Raw genomic sequence first — 21,799 nt, forward strand, 5'->3', positions numbered from 1 at the left:
CATTAAGATTTTTCTCCCCATTTCTTTCTTTTCTTTCTTTTGGGTATGTGAGCATGCAAATGCTAAACTGACTCGCACTGCCCCACAGCTTACTGGAATTATGTTCTTGTTTTTCTGTCTCTCTTTTTAAAATCTCTCTCTATGCATTAATTTGGACAATGTTCATGTCTCCCTCCTTGGGTTCTCTGTTCCTTCCTTATGCAATGTCCAATCTACTAAAACGTGTTCGTCACACTTTGGAATGCAGTTTTCCAAGCCTTCCTGAAGTCTCGCTGTGTGACAACTCCATAGGAAAATGATTTTACTTCATGCATTTTTTAGTGATATTATCATTGGAGAAAAATACCTCTGGTATCCTTCTGTATCAGAAACCTGTGACATTTCTTCTGACCTCATCCACTCCACCTGAAGTTGTCATTAACTCTGAACAAGGCCTGCCTCCTCCTCTGTACCCCTTTGACCTCACCCTCCCAGCTCTGCTTCATCTGAGCCAGAGTTGACACATAGGTGTTTGTGAGGTTTTTTGTTTTGTTGTTTTGGTTTTTCATTTCAGCAGTTCTCATGGATCTTATTCAATTCATATTGAATCCATCTGATGTGCTTTCCACAAAATAAAGACTCTTGTCACTCTTTCCCACTGGTTCTCATTCATCTGGGGTGGCCTCAGGAGTTGGGAGTGGGCATGTTTAAGTCCCACTGCTATGATTCTCCTACAGCCAGAGCTGAAAGCCACGGGGTCGTTTTAAGGAGTTGCCTCATGTGACCTGCAAATTTTACAAACAGAAAAGAAGTGCACTACTGAATTGTGATGAAAGTATAAGATGAATCCAAACAAACCTGAATTTTGAAATGAGAGAAATTTTTACATCCATAGAAAACAAAATTCCTTGATTTTTGCCCAGTACAATTTGACACTATTAAGAAGAGGAAATAGCTCTTCACTTCTCAATTGAATATCTACAAACCTGTGACAGTTGTTCCTAGATACCATTACAATGGGTCCCCTACACACACCACATTTATAAATTCATTTGTATATCTTCATCTTCATGCATAACTGAAGTATCAACTGCTTATATCAACATGTTTCCTTTTTCTGCATCTGTTTTTAATTTTTTTAGCTAGATTTAAGCTTAATATTTCTTGATTTTATAAGAGCTACATTATTATTGTTATGAAATGAAAGTTTCTCTTGATTTTAGGGAGATGCCCTCTCCCCACAATTCCAAAATCAGACTGACAGAGAGAGAACACATTTGTAGCTTTAGGTTTCAAGGAGAGAAAATAGAAGCACCTAATAGAAACTGATACAGATACCCCAGGGCCCTTGATGTGTTGTACATAGGCCACCCTGTTGAACAGGACATCAAGCCAATTGCTCCTGGACCTTCCTGGGTTCCATCTTATGGTTTGGATGTGAGATGTCCCCCAAAAGCTCACATGTAAGACAATGCAAGAAGGTTTGGAGGAGAAATGATCGGATCATATCCTTAACCTAGCGAGCAAATCCCTGATGGGATTAACTGAGTGGTAGCTGGAGGTGCATGGGGTGTGGCTGGAGGAGGTGGGCACTGGGGGCGTGGCTATGGATCTGGTGAGCGAGTCTCTCTCTGCCTCTGATCATCATGTGAGCAGCTTCCCTCTGCCACCTCTTCTGCCACGATGTCCAGCCTCACCTTGAGCCCCAAGGGATGGAACCAGACTTCTATGGATGAGACCTCTGAAACTGAGTCCCTAAACAAACCTTTCCTGCTTCACAGTTGTTCTGATCCGGTCCTTTAGTCACAGCAGTGAAAAAGCTGACTAAAACATGTCTCCTTTCACCCCCTGCTCTCTGGCGAGCTTGGGGTTCCCTTGGTGACTCCTTTCCCTCCATCCCCGCATCGCAGCAGGGGTTCACTGCATGGAAGATCTGGTCACAGGCCCCCAGGAAGGACGGCCCAGACCTAAGTGGAGGAGGAAGGATGAGGGAAAGGATGTCTGTGTGTTAAATCAAAGTTAAGTTTATGCTGATCACCCTGAGCTGATGGTGCCAGTGTGACAATGAATCAAGGGCGCCACATTGTGCCTTGTGAGTGTGTGGAACTAGTGTATCAACCCAAATAATAATAATATAACCACAAAAGTCCAGGGATAAGCTGGCTCTTCCTGCTACATAGGCTTTCTTGTTTTTTCTAGTTTACTGCCCCTACTGCCCCTCTTCCAGTTGTGAGGAAGGAGCTTAATCAAATTAGTTGTAACATGACAAAAAAAAATGTGCCAACTTCCTCTCCTCCTGCACACGCCTTTTCTTTCTCTTTCTCCACAAAGGTTAGCAAACACCGGCCCTGGTGCCATCTCCTTCTTGGCCGTCCGTGGATGCATGCCTCCAGTCAGTTGGCTTCAGGTCTCAGTGTCTGGGAAACTTGAAGCTGACCAGTGAGAGGGTCCTTTGGTGTTTTGAGCCCTACTGAAGCACGGGTACTTCAGATCTTTGAGAGCATAAATCTGCAGTTAGGAAACAGACCTCCAGCCAGGTTAGCAACGGGCCCTGCTTCATCTCCCATCTCCTGTGACATTGACAGGAGTGGTCCCACTCCACAGTGGAAAGGCAGGTGACAGAGTGAGGTGGGATGGCTTCCATCAATGCACATGTGATGATGCGTGTCCAGCTGCTGTGTGGTGCACTGCTGGTTGGTTACTGGGTAAAATCTAGACACCCAATTCAATTTCAATTGCAGATAACTAATGCAGCATGTTTTAGTCTAAGCACAGTATGTTTACACTAAAATTTATGCCTTGTTTACCTGAGATTCCAATTCCCCGGAATCCTCTGCTGCTGTGTGGGGCCTGGCAGCTCACTTCCTAAGCCCTGCACATGCCCTGGGTCCGGGCCGGAGCTGGGAGGCCTGGCTGGGTTAAGTCCCTCCCTGCAGGCTGCTTATCTGCTCCCATCTGCTGGCCCTCAGTGAGAATCTCCAACACTCTCTTGTCTTCAATCAAAGAGGATGGAAACTGCATTAGTCCCCTTTTTATTATTATAATTAAATACCTGAGTCAATTTACTTTACAAAGAAAAAGGTTTCATTGAACTCACAATTAGAAGGCTGGAAGTTCAAATGGCACATTGCAGGTTCCTGCCAGGGCCCATGGCTATGTCACAGCATGGCAGGAATGCCCGGGCATCTCTGTGTCCATGTGGCCTTTCCCTGCCCTCACAAAGCCACCAGGAGTCAATCATGGGGGCTCCGCCCTAATGCCTAATCTCACCTACTCATTTCCCAAATGTCTACCTCTGAACACCACTTGCCGCTGAGGTTTCTAGTTTCTTAATTTCATTAACATAAGATTTGGGGGGGATAAAACCCCTGCATGATTTTGGGGGTGGGGGTGCATATTCAAGCGATGGCAGGACCTGATGTCTTTTGGAGCCTGCTGGCCTGGGGAGAGGAGCCCCCTTGGTGCTCAGTGCTGGGCAAGGCCTGCTGGGTGAGGGGAGGTCAGCTCTGCAGGGAGCCCTGCAGCACTCCCCTGCCAGCCTCCTCAAGCTGCTGCACCTCTCCCTCCATCAGATCACCTGTGTAGCAGGTGCCTCTGCAGACCTGGAGGTTTGGGCAGCCACTGCCAGGTCACAGCCCCAGCTGGGTGACAGGGAAGCCAGCTAGGACTCCTGTTTCCTGCCTTTGGCGTGGGTGTCTGTGCTTGGGTCAGCTTCTCAAGCTCCCTTCATGGGGCCTTTGATAACCAGGGACTGCTCCTCACTGCTGAGCCCTGGCTGTGCCCTGCCAGCCTCCTGCCCTAGTGCCTTGGCAGCAGACACTGCCACGTGGGTCTCACTGGGCATGCGTGCTACACCAACCATGAGGCCATCTGTATTCTACCAACGAGCAGTCACCTTCCTCGAGCTTGTCTTTCTGGGACACCTCCTCAAGATGGATGGCACATTTCCCACCCCTGGTCCTTTTCTTGGCCTCCAGGACCTGACATGTGCACCTCTCAGCTCAGCACCACCTGCTGTGCACGTTATGCAGCCCCGCCACCTCAGCAGCCGATTCCACTCCTTCATGGTCCCCCAGACTGCTCATCCCTTGACTCTCTGAATCCTTCCAGGCCACGGATCCTGAGAGGGGCCTCATGGAGGAGACAGAAGTGAAGTCACTGAGGGACAGGAGTGGCCGGGCTGTCCTGGTCAACATCCCAGCCCTGGCACTCAAAGCCGCGTGGGCAACCACTGAAATTCTCTGGATGTGAAGTCGCTCGTTAGAAACGGAGTGAAGATATCAGTACCTACTTCTGGGTGTGGGGGGGCTGCAGAGTCAACACACGAACGTGCTTAGGACAGGGCCTGGCACAGCCTCAGATATTCTAGGCGATGCAGAGCAGAGCCTCTGGGACTCTACGCTTGAGGCCTCAACCTTGATCCCTTCATTTGCTAATCGTGCAGCGATGGGAAAGTGACTAACATTCTGTGTCTCATTTCCCCGTCTCTAAAATGGGAAGAATAACACCAGGTTATTAGAAAGATGAAATTTGATATTTGGAGTTGATATTTGGACATGCTCAGAATAGGGTACACCATGCTCAATAAATATGAATTGTTCTTATGGCCATTGGCCCCAAGACTTCTCCAACTTTCTATCATTTCTACATTCTGGTGATTTTACCTCCCTCTTCTGTCATGTCACTGGGACACGTCCTAGCTCAACTCCCCTAACCCCATCCTCCTGAAACAAAATCTGAATTCTCACTGGGACCCTCCTTTATCCCCACCCCCGCAGCATCTTCTACCCTTAGTGAAACTCAACCTCCTTCCCACGGCCTCGGAGCCTCTTCCCCCTGCCTGGCACCTGCCATTCCCCCCCCCCTCTGCTGATTTCCACCACAGGCTCTGTGCTGGGTTCTTGAGCTGATATTTTTCCTGCCTGTGCCCTTGCTGGGGGACCATCCCCCGCCCCCAGCACTCACCTCACACCCTTGCTCCACCTGGTAACTCAGCCATCCTCTGAGACACAGCTCAGGGGGTCACTGCTCCGAAGCCAGCTTCCCTCCTAGGGGAAGGCCCAGATAAGCCCCTTGGGTCAGCAACCTGGGCCCCTCTTACTGTCCCACTACTACTCTTGGTTTGAGGTGGAGACCTCTGGTCCTCAATTTGGCATGTTCACATCTAGTAGGGCCTAGCTCTCTGCACACATTGTTTCAAGAAAAGCAGTGAGACGACCTTGCAGTGACATCACACTTGGCCACCTCGCTGGTTGGAGTTTTGCACGTTGACTATTCGTTCCTGTTGTAAAGGAGTCTGGAAGTAGCTGGCCAGGAAATTTGCTACAGAAATGAAATTCCTAGTTTAGAAAATGATTAACAACTTTTTAAAACATTGATTTTTGTAGTGCGTCAGTCCAAAAGATTATTTTAGGTCTGCCTTTTATTTATTCCTGGCCACATGGGCAGCTTAGGCAGTCCAAGCTGGGTTCCAGGCCAGGAGGGCCACAGCGCCATCTGTACCTCTGAGATTCAGCTGGATTTAGTCATCCCCTAGGCATTCTTCCTACCCAATACCTGTAAGGATAACATTAAGATAGTAGCTGACACATATTCAAGTGTTTGCCACGTAATAGGCCCTGTGCTACCATTTTATATGTAGTAACTCATTAATGTCTCAAGGCAACTCAACGGGCAGAGATTTCTCTGTTTCATTGTTTTGTGTTTTTTGGGGGGAGGGGGAAGTTTACTGGGGATTAGGGGTGTTTAACCACTGAGCCATATCCCCAGTCTTTTTTATTTTGAATTTTTAGAATTCTTGGGGCATACTGAGGATTATACTCAGGGACACTTGGCCACTGGGCCACATCCCCAGCCTTTTTTAAAATCTTATTTAGAGACAGGGTCTCACTGAGTTGCCTAGCACCTGCCTTTTTGCTGGGGCTGGTTTTGAACTCATGATCCTCCTGCCTCAGCCTCTCAAGCCACTGGGATTATAGACATGTGCTACCGTGCCTGGCTCTCTGTTTTTAATTGATGTTTTTACAGTACCTAGATAGATGTGTGCCTTGCACAAAGTGAGGACTCATTGGCATTTGTTAAATTAATGAACAGGTGGAATGACACTCCTCAGTCTCAGAAACCTCACCTGTGCTCTGTCCTCATAGGTAAATGGAATCAGGGTAGCTGAGCACCTTAGACACCCTTCATCCCCCTGTGCTGCCAGGACCACACTGCACTGTTAAGAATGCAATTCCCATGCATTACTGCCAAGAAATCGTATCTGATCTTTTTATGCAAAATAACTTGTAAATTAAATCCAACCCTCTCATTGACTTTGTGGCTTCTGAGTGACTGTCTGCCTTCCTCCTGTACCCTTGTGTGGTGGGGGATCTGCACTTATTTTCTCTTCACTTGTTGTTTGAGTGGATGTTGATGAGGACCACAACCATGTTAAGATGGTGCCTGGCATTTTGCCAGAGGGAGTAGTTTATGAAGTAATGCCAGCGAGCCATTAAGTGTGGAGATTCCTTAATGACTAATTGCTGTATCTAGTTTATGTTAATTAAGTTAAACTGTGTATAATTATTAAGATGATGAGGATTCCTTATTGGTTGCTGTATCTAGTTTATGTTAATTAAGTTAAGATTTGTGTAATTAGTTGGGTATATATGCTTCTATGTCCCATAATAAAGCGGCTCCTGCTACTACTGTATCAACCTTCACAAGTTGCTCGTCACCCCCTGGTTATTTTGCCTAGCCAGACTGTGGCAGATGTAACTTCTAAACAGGTACTTGGCATGTCTAAAGATCTCACCTATTCAATAGATGGGCTTACTAAAGAGGAGTAAACTTGCCACAGGGATCCTTATTTCCTAATTTACCTTCTGGACCAGTCTGAGCCTCCTATTGCAGATTTCTTCAGACACTCCTCCTGGACCCTGACACCCTGTCTGTCTGGCAGAGGACTTCTGTAGCAGGACATTTTCCTGGCAGATTAAGTCAAGTTACAGCCCAAGGCAAGAGTAGTGATAGCATAGCATAGATTAAACTGCATGAACTTGATTGAGGCCACTGACAGGCATGTTGTTTAGAATGAAAAGATCATGTTATTTATTTTATTTATTTATATGTGGTGCTGAGAATCCAACCCAGTGCCTCACACAGCTAGGCAAGTGCTCTACCACTGAACTACAGCCCTACCCCCAAAGAGCACGTTATTTAGGACAAGAGAGCACACTGGGTTAAAATCCTCTCTCTGCCCTAATACATGTTAAGTATATAACCTAGGTTGTATTTAGGCTTTTCCCTTATATGTAAAATGGTGTTGTGATTTCCTATTTTATAGGACTGTTGTAAGGACCAAACTAAATGACAATGCATAAGCCCTTTTTCAGTTGCTTAATGCATTAAATGTTTTTTTATTTATTTACTCATTTATTTCATACATGACATTAGTGGAATGCATTACATTCATAATTATCCATTCACAGCATAATTTTTCATAACTGTATATAAAGTATGTTCACGACAAATTATGCCATTATACATGAGCTCTCTTATTGATTTTTTTTTGCATCACAATTCTTAATGCACCTTTATACCACAACTTATGCTATCTCTATTTGTATATAAGGTATGTTGACACCAAATTCACATCTTCATACATGTATTTTGTATAATGATGACCGTCTCCTTCCACCATCCATACTATTCCCCTTCTTTCTCCCTTTCCCTCCCACTTTTCATCCAGGTGCTGGTTAACAGAATCCAACCCTCTTGTTGACTTCATGACTTTAGAGAGATTCTGTCTGTCTTCATCATGCACTCGAAAATGCATCTTGTCAGTTTGCTCTAGTTTGATTTCTGTGTTCTGTGGTTGGAGCACAGAAGCCTTTGCTTTTTGCTGTAGGACTTGGCTCCATGTAGTATCTTTTGCTGTGTAGGTTTCATTTGGAGAAACAAGATGTTCAGACCCTAGAAAATTTTGGATGGATGAAGGTCAATACTTTGAGCCCAAATTGACTTCTGTCTTTAAGGAAATAAAAAGGCAAGCCACAGATGGGAGTAAATGTTTGCAATACATACATCCACCAATGGATTGCTAGCCAGAACATACAAAGAGGATAGTCAATTAAAAATAGAATGAGCCGGGTGCAGTGGCACATGCCTGTCTCCCAGTGGCTCCAGAGGCTGAGACAGGAGGATTGCGAGTTCAAAGCCAACCTCAGCAAAAGCAAGGCCCTAAACAACTCAGTGAGACCCTGTCTGTACATAAAATACAAAATAGGGATGGGGATGGGGCTCAGTGGTTGAGTGCCCCTGAGTTCAATCCCTGGTTAAAAAAAAAGAAAAGAAAAAGGATGAGCAAGCCAATAGGAATTAAGCAGACAGGAAAGGAAGACAAATGAATGATCAGGCGCAGACACAGGAGAAGTTGGTCATGATCATTAATCATCAGGGAAATGCAACTTCAAAACCAAGGCAATACAATTTTGTACTGCTAGAAGGACTAACACTAAAAAGACACAAAGCCAACTATTGTCAGGGATGGGAGCAATTGGGATTCTCATGAGCTGCAGGTGGGAAGGAAAAATCACACAGCTGATATGATCAATGGTGTGGCAGTTTCTTCAAAAGTTAAAATGCAGCTGCCATATGACCTGCCTATTTCACTTCTACATGTTTACTCCAGAGAAATGGCAGGAAGCTGAGGCAGGAGGATCCCAAGTTCAAAGCCAGCCTCAGCCACTTAGCAAGGCCCTAAGCAACTTCGCCCTCTACACACAAAGTTTCACAAGTTGTTCATGATTCTCATGTTTTAATTCTGCTTCTGCTGGGAGTTCTGAAATGGACCGTGTGCTAGCCAGAATGATGGCCCCAAAGATGTCCACATCCGAAGCCCTACAACCTGTGAATATGGCACCTCACAGGGCAAAACAGACCTGGAGATACAATTGAATTGGGGACCTTGATGGGTTATAGAGGTGGGTCCCGTGTAGTCACAGGGCTCCTTGTACATGAGAGGAGGCTAAGAAGGAGTGACAAGGCTGGGGGTTCCTCACCTCATCTCCTCACCTAGTGGAAATGAGGCAGCATGGGAGGGCAGGAGGGTGTAGTTACCTCAAAGATAGAAGGAGGAAGAAAGTCACAGAAGGTGGCCACCCGGAGCTAAGGTAGGTAACGAAGGGATTCTGCCCAGAGCTTTCAGAAGGAAGGCAGCCCTTAAAATAAGTGCCAGGGAGTGGGACAGCTTGGTCACGTGCGATTCCATTCCTAGCTTTTTGAGGAACCTCCTTACAGTTCTCCAAAGCGGTTGTACCAATGTGTGCACTGTGTGGCGGGCAGGAGAGAGTGACCTGGAGTGCGACCATGTGCTCCTAGACTCAAAGAAGAAGAGAAGCAGCATCAGGCTGGGACAGGGGCCCCTGTGTGAAAGGAGGCCTGTGACTGGCCTGGCGGCAAAGCAGCTGGGCAGGGCATGGAGGAGACATTTTCCAAGGGAGAATGGTGTGTGGGAGACTCCTGGCTGCAGCTTTGCTGTGGTACATGGGTACCTCTGAAGGGCATGGGAAGCCTTGGGTGGTGACCCTGGGGTTCTGATGTCCCTGGATGCGCTCTTTCCCATGGCTGGCGGTACCAGGACGTCCATCACACCTCTCTGCTCTATCTGGCAGGTACGCGGGGGCCCTTCTGGATGAGGACATTTTCCAAGGGAAGGAGCTGGTCAGAGCCGCGCGCTGCGGGCGCTGATGGCGGGGCTGAAGGCCTACAGCACCTGGGAGAACGTCGGCTGCCTGCAGGACTGCCACGAGAGCACGGGAGGCATGGTGAGCGCGTGCGGTCCCGGGGCCCCAGGAGTGCGCGTGCGCAGGGCAGCCCTGGGCTGGGCAGAGTTGGCTCTGAGCCCCCTGGAATTCTGACTCTGGGTACTTACCTGCGCGTGTCCCCCTCGTGCGATGCTGCCAGGACCGATGCAAACCCATCCGCAAAGTGCTTGGCCCGCGTGCCTGGCCCATGAAGCCCGCGCTACATGCCAATCAATTTGGTGGTGGTCAACAGGCCACGGAGCGTTCAGACAACCAAAGCCGGGCTCCTGCCTTTCAGTCCCTTGCTGAGAAATAGAAAATGACCCCCAAGGGTTTCTTGCCATAGAAGGAGGCAGAAGGCAGAAAATTTTGACACTGCCCCGTGTGTCCCCAGCCCCAGGCTTCAGACTGGATCTTGCAATGAGGGGTGAGAAAGCCCAGCGTGAGTCTCTGGGAATGGACAGGCCTCCAAGAACAGGTGGGATCGGTGTCTTGTTTTGCGAAATTCTGAACAGAGGTACTTGTAGGGTCCAGGGCCCACCAGGTGGAGCCCAGAGCTGGTGGGAAAGTGGACCCAAAGTGACTCTGTGTGCACTGGACTGCAGGCTTGGGGTTGGGGACCTGTGACTGGAGGCCAACAGGACTACAGGCATCAGCTCGGCAGGACTGGGGCTCTGCCCAGATGGCAAGCCCCTATCAGTTACCCCGGGGTGACATCCCTTCGTCTGAACCTGGCTGGATGCAGAAGCCCCTCCCAGAGGGGGAGGGACGCAGGGAGGTCCCTGCTGGGCTTTCCTCTGAGCTGGGTGCTGAGCACGGTTGAACATGGCCTAGACACAAGCTCCAGGTGTCAAAAGAGGAGGAGAGTTTTAGCCTCAGTAGAGGAGAGGCCAAGGGCAGCTGTGGAACATGAAGGGCAAGGAAGGGTTTCTGGAAAGCTCCACACCCTGCTCAGTGCATCAGAGTTGGGCCCACGAGGGGCAGAGCTCTGTGGGAGCCCGAGGGCTTCTCTCTGGGGACAGTGGTGTTGGCTCATCTGAATGGTGGCAGGGCCGTTCCTCAGAACATGGCCAGTGAAGACGCACCCCTGCCTTGTTCCCGTGGGATGTCCCATGGGAGTTCATGTGGCAAAGAAGGAGGATGTAGAATAAAGTGGCCCTTGGCACTGAGGTGCAGCTGGCCCCTTAGTGGGCTGCCAGACCTCCCTTAGTGACGGGTGTCCACCTGCAGTCTGGGAGCCGGCCGTCCCTTCAAACATAGGCTGGCAGCAGATGGGGACAGAACCCAGGGGTTCTGGGGTAGAATGAGCTTATGTTGGCAGGAGGGAGGTGAGAGCTGAAGTGACCCCCCAGGCAGGGGCAGTCCTCATGGGGAGGGTCAGGACACTGGGGGGCAGTGAACAGGTCCCTCAACAGGGTCTGACTGGTGCCTCCTGTAATCTTCTGGTTGTCTAGTCCTGCTCCCTGGGTCCTCCTGTCTGCTATGGAATGTGGTTTGTCCCCACCCAAACTCATGGGGCTTGATTCCCCATTGTAATGGTGTTGAGGCGATGGGGACAATAAGAGGCATTAGAGGTCATGAGGAATCTACCCTCATGTGCATAGATTCATGGTTTTTGTTTTGTTTTGTTTTTAGTTTTAGTTGGATACAACACCTTTATTTCACTTACTTATTTTTACTTGGTGCTGAGGATCGAACCCAGGGCCATGAATGTGCCAGGCGAGGGCTCTACCACTGAGCCCCAGCCCCAGGCCCAGATTCCTGGGTTTTAAGAGCCCTGTTAGTTCTCGGAGACTGGACATGCAGTCGGCTGTTGCCTCACTGTAACCAGCATGCCTGACATGAGCAGCTTACAGGAGGGAGAGTTTATTTTGGCTCCTGGTTTGAGAGGTTCATGGTCAGCCAGCTCCACAGCTCTGGGCTGGAGGGGAGGCAGGACACCGTGGCAGAAGGACATGGAGGAGGAAGGCAGCTCTGGACACGGCAACCAGGAGCCCCAGAGCTCTGCTCACCAGGGACAAAATGCAAACCTGAAAGGCACAGCCCCACAACTCCCTCCAGCTGCATCCTACCAACCTACAGTTACCCCCAGTTATCCGTATCAGTAGATTGGCCCACTGATGAGGTTTCCCCTCTCGTAATTTGATCAGTTCACCTCTGAACACTTTTTCATTGTCTCACACGTGAGCTTTGGGGGGACATCTTATCTAAATCTAACACTGGAACAGGTCTTGCAGGACTGGATTGGTTACTGCAAGAGCATTTGTTATAAAGCAAATTTGGTTTCCTCAGCTCCCTGCAATACTTCCTCTCTTACCATGTGACACTTTTCCACCTGTGGTACTCAGTCATCTTGTGCACACTTATGCTATGGCGTAAGTGTCATGTTGAACATAGACAGAAGGCCCTCACCAGAGGTGCAACAGATGAAGCCACTAGCTTTCAGATTTTCAACCTCCCAAACTGTGATCTAAATAAACCTCTTTTCCTTATAAAATTCCCAGCCTCTGTTATTTTATGATAGCAACAGAAAATGGTTCAAGAATTTGCTGCATCAACTCACAGTACTCAGAAAAATGCATTTGCCTATTTATTATAAAGGATTTGACAAAGGATACAGATGAGGAGGTACATAAAATGATGTCTGGATGGCTCCTGGACACAGAAGTTTCTGTCCCTGTGGCTTTGGGGGTGCACCAGCCTCCCACTATGTGGATGAGTTTGATGGCCTGGAAACTCTCTGAACCACAATTTTAGTGGTTCTTATGGAGGTCTGACCACATAGGCATGATTAATTATTCAAAATATCCAGCCCTGTCCCCTTCCTAGAGGATGGGAGGGAGGGAAGAGAGTTCCAAGCTTCTAATCCTGGCTTGGACTTTCTAATGACCAGACCCACCCCATAGCTGTCCAGGAGCCCAGTAGAAGTTGCCTCCTTTGGACAAAAGATGCTTTTAATACTCAGGAATTCTCCAAGGGATTTAGGAGCTCTTAGGTCTTTCCAGGGTTACAGATGAAACATTAAAACCAAAGGTGCTCCTCAGCCCTGTCACTCAGGAAATCCCCAGGGACTTCGGAGTCGTGGCAGAAACTGGAGAAGAACCAATGTGTATTTATTGTGCTAAATTAGGCACTCTGTGCCAGTACCAGGGATGGGGACCAGATGTACCTTCTTTGTGACACACAGGCACGGACACCTGCACACAGGAGGGGTGTGGCCCATCAAGGGACACCGGGACAGGCACAAGCTAAGCCCAGGAGAGGTACAGGGGAGGTCAGGGCTGAGGACCCTGGAGAGGGAATGGACAATGTCTGCACAGTCGCCTGTGACAGGTGCTCGGGGGACCTGGACCCAGGGCCACGGCAACAGCTGATGGTGTCCATTGAGACGAAGCCAGCAGCAGCAGCCGGGCCCACGGCGGGTGCCAACCATCTCAGCTGTGCTCACCATGCCCTTTCCTAACGAGGAAACCGAGGCTGAATTGAGGGCAGCAATTCATCCTCCCTCATCCTTGTTCACCCCAGCCTCGGGCTCACTGCAGTGGGGAGGCTTCAGCCCACTGAGGACTGAGTGGCAGATGGCCAGGTGCAGGGACGGAATGACGGAGTGAATGAATACCCAGGTAGCCAGACCCCTCAGCCCTGGAACTCGGCATCCGTCCACAGACCTGTCCATCTGCTCTTCTCTTATTTTATTATTATTATTATTCATCCTGAACTCCGTGTGGCCAGGACTTCATTGTTACTTTTTAGAGAGAAAGAACACATGGTGGTGCCCATTGGCCCTTCATCTCCAGAGACAGGGTGCCCACCTTGACAGCTCTTGGCTGGGAACAATTTTTGTTTGTTTATTTATTTTATTGTTTCTTCTGAGTTATTCATGACAGTAGAATCCACTTTGATAAAATTATACAAGCATGGAATATATCTTATTCTAATTAGGACCCCATTGTTGGGGTTGGGCACGGTGATGGGGTTCACTTAGGTATTTTCATATGTGTACATAGGAAAATTATTAGATATATTTATTCTTGAGCTGGGGATATAGCTGAGTTGGTAGGGTGCTTGCCTCACATGCACAAGGCCCTGGATTCTATCCCCAGAACCACAAAACAAACAAACAAACAAAAAAAAGGAAACCCATTCAAATGTATTTATTCTACTGTCTTTTCTATTCCTACCCGTCTTCCCTTTCTTTCATTCCCCTTTGTCTAATCTGCTGATCTTCTCTTCTTCCTCCCCCTTATTGTGAATCAGCAACAGCACATCAGAGAGAACATTTGGCCTTTGGTTTGGGGAGACTGGCTTATTTCACTTAGCACGATACTCTCCAGTTCTAGCAAATGCCATGATTTCATTCTTCTTTATGGCTGAGTAATATTCCATTGTGTGTATATACCACTTTTTCTTTATCCATTCATCTGTTGAAAGGCATCTAGGTTGGTTCTGTATCTCGGCTATTGTGAATTGAGCTGCTATGAACATTGAGGTTGCTGTGTCACTGTATTGGGGACAAATTTTTATGTCCTGTGTCTAGTGTAGGAGCTGGGCTTGAGGAAGAGGAGAGGATGGGAAACTGTTGTACAACTTACCTCAATCTGAGTGCATCTGGCACCTACATTTTGCCTCTACTCTCACCATTCAGCCCTGTGCAGTCCTGCATCTCCCACCTGCTGACTTTAATGTTTGTTGCTGCTGTCCAACGTGAACACCACAGGGAAGGGCAGCTTCTATCCTGAATAAAGCATATTTTAAAATCACAATTATTATATTATTTTTTATAAAAAGAATATACTAGGTGTGATGGTGCTCACCTGTAATTTCAATGACTCAGGAGGCTGAGGCAGGAGGACAACAAGTTTGAGGCCAGCGTCAGCAATATAGTGAGTCCTTAAACAACTTAGAGAGACCCTGTCTTAAGATTAAAAAAAAAATAGGGCTGAGGACATGGCTAAGTGGTTAAGCACCCCAGGGTTCAGTCTCTGGTACCAAAAGCAAACAAACAAAAAACCCAAAATACCCATTATAGAAATTTTTTAAACATAGAAAAGCACAAGGAGGAGAGCAGAGATATCCCTCAGAGGCAACAGACTGTTCCTCACACCATGTTCTTTCCATGTACTGCACATGTGTGTTTTTAAATTTTTATAATCTCTCCTTTTCATCTCAGAGTTGATGAGGATGATCCTTCAGGTGAAGTTTTAAGGACTGGTATCACTTATCACGTGGATGTACCATAATTCATTCAACCAGTCCCTCAGGTTATGCCCCAGTTTTATTGTTATGCTAAATGACACCATAGAACATATTCTAGTACCTAACTTTTTGCTTGTTTGCATACCTCTGATTGTTTTCTTGGAATCAAGTATTTAAACGGCATTGTCATTGTAAACAAAGGGATGCCATGTCTACTCCTGACCGCAGTCAAACAGAGAATACTCAAGTTTCTGGGCCAGTGCACTTCAGATTCTTTGACCATGACCAGAGGTATAGGCACACTTTTCATTCCAACCCGGGCCTCACAAGCATACATACATGAAATTGGACAAAGAAGCTTTGTGGACAGCACTGGCTTCACTATTGTGAGGTGCTCTTAGGTTTTCAGTGGGTGTCGTTCTAAGAAAAGCCAGTCCTGGTGCATTAAATCAATTCCGTGACCACTAGTGTGTCACGGCCCACTGTTTGCACAACATCCCTGGGACTCACTTATCCAACAGCGGTGGGCTGGCTGCATGTGTCTGCGGTGGCCACCAGAAGCCCGAGTGTCAGGGGAGTATATTTTCTGGGCCAGGCTATGGGGTGGCTTCTCCAAGGCCAGAGTCTCTGTAATCCTATTCTCACTGGAATGTTCCCAGTTTGGCCCTTTGGTACTTAGGAGTCTGCATCTGGAAATGGGAAGGAGATAAAGCCTTTCATCAGCTCCTCAGCACCAGAACACACAAAGTGCCCCTCTCTCCCTCCTGCGTGGCCTCCCTTGGATCTGGGGGTGGATGGGTGCCCAGCCCTCCCAGCTGGGTTTAGGTGAGTTCATGGTCCCTGCGCGGTTGCTCTTGAACTACTCTGCGGAAACCTCTGGATTCTCAGGTTGTTCCCTCCAAGATTGATGTTCCCATAATGCTCGGTGGCTGATTTGAATGCCATTATTGCTCTGTGTCGGGGGGTCATGACAGAGTCTCAGGCTGGCTGTTTCTGTAGGACTTTTGGCAGTTCTTGCTTTCTTTGGGCGTCAGGCTGAATGTTTTGAAAGTAATGTTTTTATGCTTAAAGAACTTTCTTAGCAGTGAAGTGGATAATGCAGGGTCCAAATAGAGGAGTGGGACTTTGCGATTCAATCATATTTTAATCTTTTTTACTCCTTTTTCTCTCTCTCTGCCTGAGATAAAGGAGGTTTCATACAAAAAGAAAAATTTCTAGGCGCTGATCATTAAGTGAGCCGCATGGCTGGAGTTTCGTGGTCCTTGTTCCCACGAGCAAATCACAGCCCTGATGACTGCTGGTTAGGGTCACTGTGGAGGGTGACCAGTTCTCCGTCTGTGTGGGACAGGGTGCTAGGCACATGTTCTGGGTCCTGAAGGCCGGGGAGTCTGAGGGGGGCATGGTGCCCTGTGCCTGGAATTGGGAGGCCCTGAGGTTCCAGCCACTCTGGCCTTGGGGGACTTCTGACCAAGTTGGAGTAACACACGGCAGGTATGCCCTCCTGACCCAGACACCAAAACCAGGTCAGCAGACACGCACCGAGGAGTTCGTAAGGCATGGACACCAGGCAAGGAAGGATGGGAACCTTTCAGAAGGAGAAGACAAACCACCCTGCTGTGCCCCTGTGGTTATCATGAGAGAGTTTCCAGGCCATGCCTGAGGAGGGGGACTGAGGCAAGTCGACAGCAGCGTCCCGAGGGTCGGAAACCATCATTTCCCAATGTGGGGGCTACTATTGAAGGACAGAAATATACATACCCAAGAACCATCTAGGGGTGATCTACAGTAGAGCCCAGAGAGTTCCCCGGGTGGAAGGCGTGGAGCTGAGGGGCCAACGGGAACAAAGCACGTAGAGTTCACAGGATGGAGTAGTGGACGGGAGAGAACTGGACCAGGGAGAGCTCAGAGGTCAGCAGCAGCTCTTCCCACCGCCCCATCCCCGAATATCCAGCTGGTACTGACTAGCGCAGGCCTGTGAGATGGCTCAGGGCTGAGGACAGAATCACCCAGCAGGATTAGAGCAGCAGCCGCAGTGCTTACACAGCATGGGAATAGTGCCTCTCCCACCAGCCTGTCTGAGGAGCTTAAGGAAGGAGTGTTCTGTATAAAAGAGCAGATAGAAGGATGACAGTTGATTTCTCATGTGGAACTTGTCACGTTGGAAGGCAATGGAACAACATCTTTAAAGTAATGAAAGGGAAAAAGTCAGTCTAAAATTCTGTATCCAGCAAAATTATGTTTAAGAAACAATATAAAAACACCTTTAGACTCGTAAAAGTTCACAGGATTCATCACTCACGAGCTTTTCCCATGGGGAGTACTAAAGGGAATTCTTCAGGCAGAAGGAAGTGATACCAGATAGAGAGAGGGATTTACACAAAGCAATGAAAAGCATCAAAAATACAGATAAAATGATCAGATTTTAGTCTCAGTATTTAAATCTTTTTAAAGGTTAATTGGTGCTGAGTGTGGTGGCTCAGACCTATAATCCCAGTGGCTCAAAAGGCTGAGGCAGGGGAATCGCAAGTTCAAAGCCAGCCTCAGCAATTTAGTGAGTTCCTAAGCAACTCAGCAAGATTCTGTCTCTAAATAAAATATAAAAAAGGACTGGGGATGTGGCTCAGCAATTAAGTGCCCCTGGGTTCAGTCCCTAGTACCATTAAAAAAAAAAGTTAACTGGCTTTTCTTTTTTCTTTTTGTTACAGAGATTGAACCCAGGTGCTTTACCACCAAGCCACATCCCCACCCCTTTTTGTTTTTACTTTGATTCAGGGTCTGAGGCTGAGGCTGGCCTTGAACTTAGAATCCTCCTGCCTCAGCCTCCCAAATTACTGGGATTACAGCCTTGCACAATTGTGCCTGGATTTAGTTTACTTTTTAAATGAAAATAACAACCATGTAGAGTGAGGTTTACAACATGTGTAAGAGTAAAGTGAGCAATAATAGCAGAAATGCCAGGAGGGAAGAAAAAGCACACCATTGCAAGGCTGTCACACCATATGTGCTGTAGGATGATGTCACCTGAAAGTGGACCATCATGGCTAACGATACATGCAGGTCATTTTCTTCATCTGGAGCCCTGAGGGCCAGAAGCATTTCAGGTTTCAGAGTTTCTTGGATTTTGGAATATTTCCATAGACTTGGCTGGATTGAAATGCTAAGTACTGTGAAATCTGAAACTGGAAGCATTTTGGATTTCCACCTTCAGATTAGGGAACCTCCACCCATACTATGAACTCTGAGGCTACCACTAAAATAAAAAGCCGTCTAGCTAAGAAGTGGTTAAAATGGAATTATAAGAATACCAAATTAATCTAAAAGGCGGCAGGAAAACAGGAAGGAAACTTAGGCCAGAGAGATGAAATAACTTGCCCAAGATTAAGAGCGAAAAGGCAGCAGAGCCAAGCTTCGAACCCAGAGAGTCCCTCCAAGCCCCTGACCCACGGCACTGCGCCATATGCAACTTGTATTGTTGTAGTCAAAGCTTCGTCCCGGGGTTTCATAAACTCACTTCCAGACCACTCGTGCATAATCGAATCAAGCCTTTATTGAAGCTCACTGGCGACTGACCAGAACATAAAGCTGTTCCCCTGATCAGCCCCGAGCAATTGCAAGGGCACTCCTGATAAGCCTGAAAACCCCAAAAGGGACATTCGGGGGTCCAGCCAATGCAAGCAAGCCGGGTTACAGAAGTGGGAGAGTGCAGTCAAGTGGCGGGAACCCTAACCAATCACAGTTAGCCCAGTCACCCCAGTTACAGAAACAGAGCCCCGTTCCCCTAGTTACAGAAACAATGCCCCATTAGGTAGTTTCATGTTCTTAAAGGTTTCTATAGCAAAAGGAAAAGAACACCTTGCCCCAGTCATGACCCTTCTCCTTGGCATGGTTGCTTTAAGGATGGAGTCACAAAACAAAATGGAGTCACATTTGCTCCTATTATCATAGTATCTTACTGGTTTTGCCCACTCAATCCGAGAAAATAGCTAAGTTCTCCCTCTAGGACAAGCATGGTTTGAATAGAACCGGTGACTTCACAACCATGTTAAAGCTTGGCAAGGCCCCTCATGTGCCTGAGCTGGTTCCCAGTGTCATGGCTGGGTCTTGCTAGTTGGGTCTTTCTGGTCGCTCTGTGGTTAACACTAGTTGAACTAGACTTTCCCCTAGTAGGGGAGGGCCACCAACAGGCCCAGACCATTCTTTTCCTGAGATGACTCCCTGCTGTTTTGCCTATGGTACAGCCCAGGGAAGTGAAGTGGGATTTAGTTAAACTACTCACCCCAAAGTCTCCGTGTTGAGCCAGGGAGGGGCAGGCACTGGAGCCGGCAGAGCCCAGCCTGCTCTCAGCACCCAGCTGCAAGAGCCCCAGTGGCCAGTTCTCTGTTCCCACACATGTTCTGCGTTTCGGCTTCTAATCTCAGTATGTGGGAGGAGAGTCAAACAGGCTCCACTTAGACGTGATGAAAACCCTTCAGGTGCCCATGAGCGAAAGCCGACCGCACGTCTCTCAGTTGGCTGCGGAGACCCAGCTCTGCCTCTGGTTGGTCGTGTGAGTCAGGCCCCTGCTGCTTCTCTTCCCCCCACCTTCCTTCTTTAAGGGTTGGTGGGGTCAACCAACTTCTAGAGCCTGTTGGTACTTGACTCTACTTACACATTGCCCCTTCCCCAGTGTTGGAGCAACCTAGAGAGGATTTCCTAAAATCACCTGAGAAGGGAGCGGGAGAAGCAGCCTTGGACCTTGCGTTTCTTAGATGAGCATTTCTGATGGGAGAGGTGCCTTGTCATGGGAAGGGGGCCACCGGGGTTGGGGTGGTGGAATCTCATGTTCAGGGCCCTTGGACCTCCCCACTAAGAGCTTCAGTATCCCTCTCTCTTGGTGCCTATTCCATGTAAGCACTCAATAAATCCAATCATCCACCCTCTGTATCCACATATTCACCCATGGATTCAACCAACTATAGGTTGAAAATATTCAGAAAAAAACTGGATCTGTCCTGAACCCATACAGACCTCTTTTTCCTTGTATTGTTCTCTAAACAATACAGCGTAACCACTGCTCACACAGCATTTACGTTGTGTTTGGTATGATAAGCCATCTGGAGATGACTTCAAGTAGACTATGCCACTTCATCTAAGGGACTTGAGCGTCTGAAGATTTGGGTATCTGCAGGGGTCCCATTGCTGAAAGCTTAGTCCTTGTCCCTGATGCCAACCCAATCATGAAGACACAATTTTGGAAAAAAGGAAAAGGAAATTTTATTGCCTTGCTAGCAAAGGAGGAACACAAGGGACTCCTGTCCCAGAGGCTGTGATTCTGCTCATCAGCAGGAACAGGGGGATTTTAAAGAGGTGATTCAAAGGTTGAATTCCACCTGTTCTCTGGAGTTGAAATTCACTTGTTAACTCGGGAGATAGTCATTGCTGAGAACTTCCGGTGCCATCCTCAAACTCTGGATGACTTTATTCCTATGGTAGATGTGTGCTCAGGGAGTTATCTAACTCTGCCTAGGATGGGGAAGAAAGGTGATCCACTTGTGACTGAGATTAGGGAGGGGAACAGATTAGGGAGGAGCAGGGAGAGAGGAAGAGAAAGAAACTTGTCCATTTTGAAAATCAGTTGCGGTGGCAGAGCAAAAAGGGCTACATTCAAAGCATACAGTGGACACTGTTACGATCCTACAACCAATCCCCCATGGATACTGGGAGAAGGTGGTACCTCCCTCTTTTCCCCTTTGTGGATGCAGTAACAGGCTACACTGAAGGATCCCAACTCTGTTCCCTTCCTTTCTTCCCTGTCCCCCACCATAAAGCACTAGACTTCTGTGGGAGCTGCCTGGTTGGGGTTCCTCAGAGTACTGCTTTGACGTGTGGAGGGAGGCTCAGCCTCCACAGGATTGTAGGCTCTACCCCAGCAGGGGAAGGCTTCTCACCTCTGCCCCACCTCTCTTGCTCCTCCTGTGCTCCCCCACCCCACCTACGGGAGCTTAACAGGCTGAAGCTGGGCATGCTCACCAAATGCTGACTCCGAAGCCTCAGTGTCCACCAAAACAGGCCTGCAGCCTGGATACACACGTGGGTTCCACTCTCCCTTTCAGCAGGGCGGATCAGTGACCCCCAGTCCTAGTTGCTGGCCTTGGCCCTGCAGAGCCAAACCTTCATGAGGACCTTCTACAGTATCCCTCAGCTTGAGATGGTGCCTGCAGCAGGATACCCATAGCCACGTCTTGTGCCATTCACGTTGCCCCCTGATACCAACACCAGATATCAGCCCTGGGTTCACAGGGTGCTCACAGTCAGTCTCCATAGCAGGACTTCGTGTCCCACCCCCAGCAGTGGAGGGTCTTCGCAACACCGCCCTGCTGCACCGGTTCTCTCCTAGGTGTCCCGCCGTCCCACATAGAAGAGTGGAACTGACCAAGCAAATAAAGAAATATCTGAACAGAACTGCAACAGGGTGGAGTCTCAGGAGGGAGCTGAGATCCAGAATGATAATCTTATCAGCAAAGGGCCTTGATCCTCCATTTCATGTTAGCTGTGGAGCTGCTGTTTGCAAATATACTCCAGCTGGAAGAGGCCCCAATGATTACATTTAATGATTGCACCAGAAAACACTGAAACAATTGCAAATGCTTATAAATTTGATACAGAGTCTCTTTCTTATTCAGTAGACTTGGCCATGACTCATTCATCAGGGAGATTTAACACCTCATTTTTCTGGCATCCACTAACCCTTAGAATAGAGCAAAGTCCTGAAGTCAACAAAATGAATCTTGGGAATCCCAAAGAGATGCCGCCATGCCTGCGTGCTGAGGCTGGAGACCTCCTGCACTCCTGGAGGA

General features: G+C 48.1%; 1 pseudogene across 1 annotated transcript in view; it reads left to right on the top strand.

The window, feature by feature from the left end:
- LOC144371895 (acyl-coenzyme A oxidase-like protein) overlaps nt 1–21,799 on the top strand; it is a 275,541-nt pseudogene that overhangs the window by 128,526 nt on the left and 125,216 nt on the right. The window contains exon 12 of the transcript XR_013431978.1: nt 9,636–9,788. The product of XR_013431978.1 is annotated as an acyl-coenzyme A oxidase-like protein (transcript). The remainder of the gene's footprint in view (nt 1–9,635; nt 9,789–21,799) is intronic.

Source organism: Ictidomys tridecemlineatus, chromosome Y (genome assembly GCF_052094955.1).
Source record: "Ictidomys tridecemlineatus isolate mIctTri1 chromosome Y, mIctTri1.hap1, whole genome shotgun sequence".
Lineage (NCBI taxonomy): Eukaryota > Metazoa > Chordata > Mammalia > Rodentia > Sciuridae > Ictidomys > Ictidomys tridecemlineatus.